At 37.9% G+C, this 6,000-nt stretch overlaps 1 long non-coding RNA gene across 3 annotated transcripts in view; it reads right to left on the reverse strand.

Moving 5' to 3' along the window:
- LOC130586266 (uncharacterized) overlaps positions 1-6,000 on the reverse strand; it is a 58,805-nt gene that overhangs the window by 39,959 nt on the left and 12,846 nt on the right. For all 3 annotated transcript variants that reach the window (XR_008966692.1, XR_008966691.1, XR_008966690.1), the window contains exon 2: positions 5,315-5,587. This is a non-coding gene — a long non-coding RNA (uncharacterized LOC130586266). The remainder of the gene's footprint in view (positions 1-5,314; positions 5,588-6,000) is intronic.

Here is a 6,000-nt window from a genome sequence, read left to right on the forward strand (position 1 = left end):
TCTTGCTTAATATGCTCATTAAAACTTGAACTTAACTTTTTTTTTTTTTTGAGGCCATGAATTCCTTCTCTTAAAGTCACTTGTATTTATTTAGCTGAACAATAATTTTAGTAGGAAATTAAAGATGGACTGTGCCCTAAGTGTACCAAGGGTAGCCTTTTAATTCATTAGACACAAAGACAATTGTGTTTCATTTTGCAGGGTGTTTTTTTTCCYGATCATCTGAGGAAATTCCAAGGACCAGAGGAAACTAGTAATCTGCCTCTGGAAGAAAGTATGTAAAATTAAGTAGGTTTTTAATCTTTTACACAGTTTGAGAGAGACCTTCCCCTCCTGGAACATTAGTTTTGCTTCATTGAAGCTTTACAAACTAAAATATATACAAAATTGTTTGATATATGTTGCCAAGGATGACTTCAGAGGTAAAGAACCTTCTTCTCATGAACTCTGTGMATTTTTTTTCCCCTAAGCCTAAAATTTTACCCCAATTAAAGCAATAACCTTGCACATACTGGTATAAAAGCAGATGTGCAGGATTATACCAAAGGCTAATTTAACTTGCCCACTATACTGTCTCTGTGAGTGGMTCATAACTGGTGAAGGAATGGAACAACCTTTAAAAGAAAATCCTTCTTTTTGTGATCCATATCAGTCATAAGCACTTAACAACTCTGAGGATCTTAATTAACAGCAGATTAACTATTGAGAGATTTCCTCAACCAAGATTTGGGCCATTACTTTTCACGACTGCCAACAGAGCCAGCCTTCATGGATGCATCTAATTCCATTTTGAACACACATACACTTTTGGCCTCTGCAACATCTTGTGCAGGGTCCCACAATTTAATGATGTGCTGTAAGAAAAAGAACATCCTTTTGTTTGGAATCTGCTGTTTTTATCTTCCTTAGTCTGATCATTCTGTGTGTTCAGAAACAATCAATAATTATTTCTTATTCCTTTGTCACACCMTTTTTGCTTCATAAAAGTTTCTGTTATCTCATCTTAGCCCCTTTTGTAAGCTACCTAATTTAGTCCTTCCTTATATGAACAGCCATTCTATTTTTCTATCCCTTATTGAGATGTCGTGAAGACAGTCACGTGCTATTACCAGAATCTCAAGAATGTTTTATTTATCCTCTCAGTAACATTGTGCTTGCATTATGACCATTGCAGAGAATGATCACAAGTTTTCAGGAATTTGTCAATGAACAGAGTCTTAGATCTCTTACTTCAGGGTTAAGAGCTRTTGTATCCATTTTGCATCTTTATAAATCTGATTCTTTTACTGATACTCTGCACTTAGTGACTAAGAGATTACACTAATTTCCTACACCAATTGATCATCAATTAGTGAGTATTGTGTGATGCTTCTGGAGCTGTGACCAGCTTTGAATATGCCAGACAATACAGTGTGACCTGAAATTTTGTCATCTCTGGCATGACCAGTTTTTCAGAGCTACAGAAAAAGGGAGTTGTAGTCTACCCTAAATGTAGTGACTTCATTCTTTAACAGTTTTAAACTGCAATCAGGCCAGTCCCCCAGATCTTCAGCAGAGGCTGTGCTGTTGCCCAACAGAAAAGTACYATAGCCTATTTCAGAATCCAGAACTCGTGAATATTATTTTTTTTGTTTTAGAGCTGCTCTGGAAATTACTGTGACCCTTACCAATTTGTGACTTCAGGCAGAGTTGCATTTGACAGCTTTCTATCTTTCTTCTGGTATTTGCAAGTCACTACTCTATGCAATAACACAAGGGGAGCTGGAGCTGCTACTTCAGGCAGATTTCCTTAGTGTCCTCTTAGCCACAGAGAATGTCAGTATCCTGCAGTATGGCTTTGGTCAAGTGTAACAAGCCAGTCCTGTGAAACTGTTCTGAACTGCTACTGCTCTTGGTAGGTTAATGCTGTTCCAGCTGAGCATGGGAACAGCTGGGTGAGTCTGATTGGCAATTGCTTGAAGATGGGTGAAATACCTTCCTGGAAATAGCAAAGAGGGCTTCATCTGTATGGGATGTTCACTGTATCATTTGAAAGGCCATAGGAGTTGTAACCAGGTGAAATAGGCTCATGGACCGATTATTTACCATCTGAGAGACTTTAGGAATGGTGATAGAAAAGATGACACATTCCTTCTAAAAGCAAACTCCACTTTTCCTTAAACAATGGCTAGTTTCTTGTTCAAGCAACAGAACCAGCCATCCTGCCTTTCTGATTCAGCTTTTAAAACAAGTAATTAAGACCATACTGACAGGCTAATTGGCATCTTTTGTTTACATCTGTATCAGAGGAGAACTAAAACTGAGCATGTACTGGTGGCTAATCTTTGTACCAGTGAATGACAGGTAAAGTAAAAGTAAAAATCAAAAAATCACCAGTAAAACCAAACTAAAATGTTGTCCATATATGAGAATGTCTTTAAATTATTTTTGAAATAAGTTTATAAGCTGTTCCAAGTGTTAGGAATATTAATCCACAAGCACCAGAGGTTTATGTCCAAAAAGGAGACAGAGGAGTCCCATAACTTTATCCATGAATTAAGAGAGAGGTCATGGGATTTTCAATGGGGTCTCTCAAATTCATAGAGGATGCAGCCTCTTTTTAGCCTAATTTCCTGGCCGCAGTTCCCTCTCTCTTAGCCCCTTGGCTGAGGTACTTGAGAGGTACAGGCTCCCCAAAACGCCTGATGAAACCCCCCTTCTATCATACATTGCCCCCTTTCAATATACATCTCTGTGTCTCTGCTCTTGTATCTGGTAACATAGTCTGGGATAAGTCAATCAAAGGAATTCCTATGGAAATGCTTCCCATTGTTTCCTTCTATCTCCCAGTATCAGCTTTATCTTACCCCCAGAATCAGTCTGTTTGTAACGACACTCCCTTCTCATTCCTTTCACAAGGATTAATCAGTTTATCAGCCAGAAAAATTGCATATTATCCTGATTTTTCTTTCAAAACTATTAAATTATTTCGATATGGGAATGCAAAAAAAAKGCAGCATGGGACAGAATCAAATTGCACATCAGTAACTGGTTACCTGAGATACTCAAAGCTGTTCATAATCATCACTTTCATCAACTGTGGGTCATTCATATTAAAGCATGTAATCTTAATCTGTTGGTACAGCAGGATCTCTGTTCACTGTGTATTTTACAAAGCATTTTCTCACTTTGTCTCCTTCAACCTTGTAAACTACTTGTAGTAGGTTTGGAAGATGTTTTAGTTTTTTTCTGCCTTTTGTTTTTCCTATTTATTTATCTCACCTCTTCACCAGAGAGAAAAGACAATGCTACTAATGTTATGAGGAAAAACGCAGCCTTGTGGTTAAATCTTCTTCAGAAATGTGTTCTGTGGTGCTACGCATAGCTAAGAGATGTCAGATAGGCTGCTGGTGTCACCCAGTGGACAGAGAGTTGATCACAGATAGGTGTCATTTACAAAAACTTTTCTTTCTGCAGGAACAGCTCATTCCTAACTGATAAAAACAGCCTTAACTTTGCCACAGTGATGATGATATGATGCTTAAAAGCACCTCTGTTCTAATGCCATGGCCAGAACTAAAATGTACACAGCAAAGACAGGATGCAGTACACGTTCCTCGCTGTTAGTAGGAATCGAGCAAAGAATAATCAAACAATAACTAATGGATACTCTCCCCTACTGGGAGAAAGTAACTAAAAKAACAAAGTAAAACTGTTTGTGCTGCTGTTATGGAAAGGGGTGGGGATTATTAAAATCCAATTTAAAGCAATTCTGTGCAATGCAAAACATGATTGCATTTTCGTAGCCTAATAACAGCTTGCAACAGAGATAAACAGCTTGTCAACAGGGGTGAACGAGACCTGGAGAATCCTCTCTTTGCAGTGTTACAACAGTAATGTCTTTCAAAATATGTAGTATATACTTTGCATGCAAAACTTCAATGCAATAAATTGCCTATAAATTAATCTCTTACAAAAAGATTCTAGTGTTTCCAGATCACACATGAAAACTATACAAGTACTTAAAACTAACTACAGTGCATRTTCTGTCTTACACATTTTCCTGATTTCCAGAGTACTTCTCAGTGTAGGAAAAGTGAAGAAGTTTAAAGACTAAAACACGAYGTTGACTGATGTGCTTCAAGACTTTTTGCCAGAGATGAAGCAGAAATGGAGCTAGGTGCACATAGGTAGTTGGATCATATTCCTTTTGTAATGCTGTGGYAACTAGCATGTGCTTCTTGCCTCTTGCAGGGGGAATGAGAATGAATTGTTGCATTGAAATTCCTGAACTGCTAATAGATAAAGAGGCTGCTGGGACAAGTCAGTACTCCTGAAGAGAAAAGATTAGCATTTAACTCTCCAATGGCTCAAACTCTTTTAAAACACAGTCACTCATTTGTAACCAGATCATAGAAGTAGCACTGGAAGTTAAAAAATTGACTGTAATAGTTTAAACATACCRAAAACCTTCCGGGAGCTATGTTACATCTCTTTTTTAATAAAGAACACTCACGAACTTAGTCATATTTCTAATCTTACTATATACAGACTTACGCAAATATACTTCGTGCGGGGTATTTCCTTAGTACTTGGCCATGTGAAGGGAGGACAGTGTCTTTTATTATATCACTACTCACTAAGCTTATGGTGTAAGGAAAATGATCTGGTTTGAAATTTTCTAGCAGCATACTGCTGTGTGGAACGTTTTTTCACTCATTTTTATTAGAAAGTACTGGTTCCTGGAAGCCAAAACATTTCAACAAAACAAAAAAGATACTTTGTCACACTGCTACCAAATCACAGGTTTTAGCTCAACTGAAGCAAAAGCTTCTTGTGGTTACTAATCTTTGGGTCCCACAATGCCACAGTAGCCACACACATACTACAGTTTCCTGGTACTTTGCCACAGAGCTAGAAAGTCCTCAGGTTTTAGGGCCCTGCTTTACATTAAGGGATTGTTCAGGGTTACTCCTTTGACTGTTTCAGAAAAAAAGAATGATGTGAAGAATTCATCTAAGCTAGGAAAAGCAATTCATTCCAGCTTCAAAGATACAGATTCAAATAATATTTGGTTTTCAGAAACAGGATTTTTTTTTTTTTTGGTAGGAAATTCTAGTATTTCTAAACTTTTGTTCTCCTCTGGAAGTAGTCTTTTAATATGAATTTCCTAATTTTCTGTTGAACACATATTTGGAATTGGTGCCAGTTAGACATTTCTGGTGAGACAACTTAGACATTTTAGCAACAAGATAAACATAAAATTATTTTTGAAAACTTTTGAAAAGTTTTTAAACATGTGTTGGAAAACTATCTGTCATCTGGTAAAACCCACCTGAGCACAAGGCATACTTCTGTTCTTGTTCTTCCTTCAAACAGCTGCTTTGTCTTGTCTTCACTAGTGTCCTTGTTTGCTTTTGCAGATGAGACACAGGCTACTATTATCTGCTCCTTAATGGACATTTGACTGTCACTGAGGTGATCATAGTCCAGGTGTGGCAATTAGGAAATCTGATGATTAGTTCAGTTGCATATCTTTTCTTCCTTTCCCATAATTCTGTGAAGCACAGCAAGTCTAGCTGCTGSGGATATCGCTCACAGCTTGTCCCTGCCATAAGGAAGACAAAACATCAGGGACAGTGTTACTAAGTTAGATTAGCAAATAAATCAAGCACAGATTGAAGAATAACATAAAATTCTCTCTATAAAGGAGAGGCCTGGGCCCAGTCATTCCCTCTTATCTAAGGCATGCAGTCATCTCAGCATTTCATGTGTTTCTTAAGGCCTATTGCAACCAGGAGTGCTGCGGAACTYCTGGCTTCTGCCAAAATACAGCCTCTGAAATCCTGCCAACAGAAGGAGGGATGTGCTTTAACCAGACGAGCTAGCCAGGCAGGCTTTGGTAACAGCCAAGAGCAGACTTCAAAGGTTACTCCCTAATTACTTGAATGTCTCATAGGCACCTCTTATCTGAGGCAGTTGATTGTAGCATACTCCTTTTATATTCATGTGTATGTGCCA

This window comes from Malurus melanocephalus, unplaced genomic scaffold (genome assembly GCF_030028575.1).
Source record: "Malurus melanocephalus ecotype Western Australia unplaced genomic scaffold, MMel_1.1 scaffold_17, whole genome shotgun sequence".
Classification (NCBI taxonomy): domain Eukaryota; kingdom Metazoa; phylum Chordata; class Aves; order Passeriformes; family Maluridae; genus Malurus; species Malurus melanocephalus.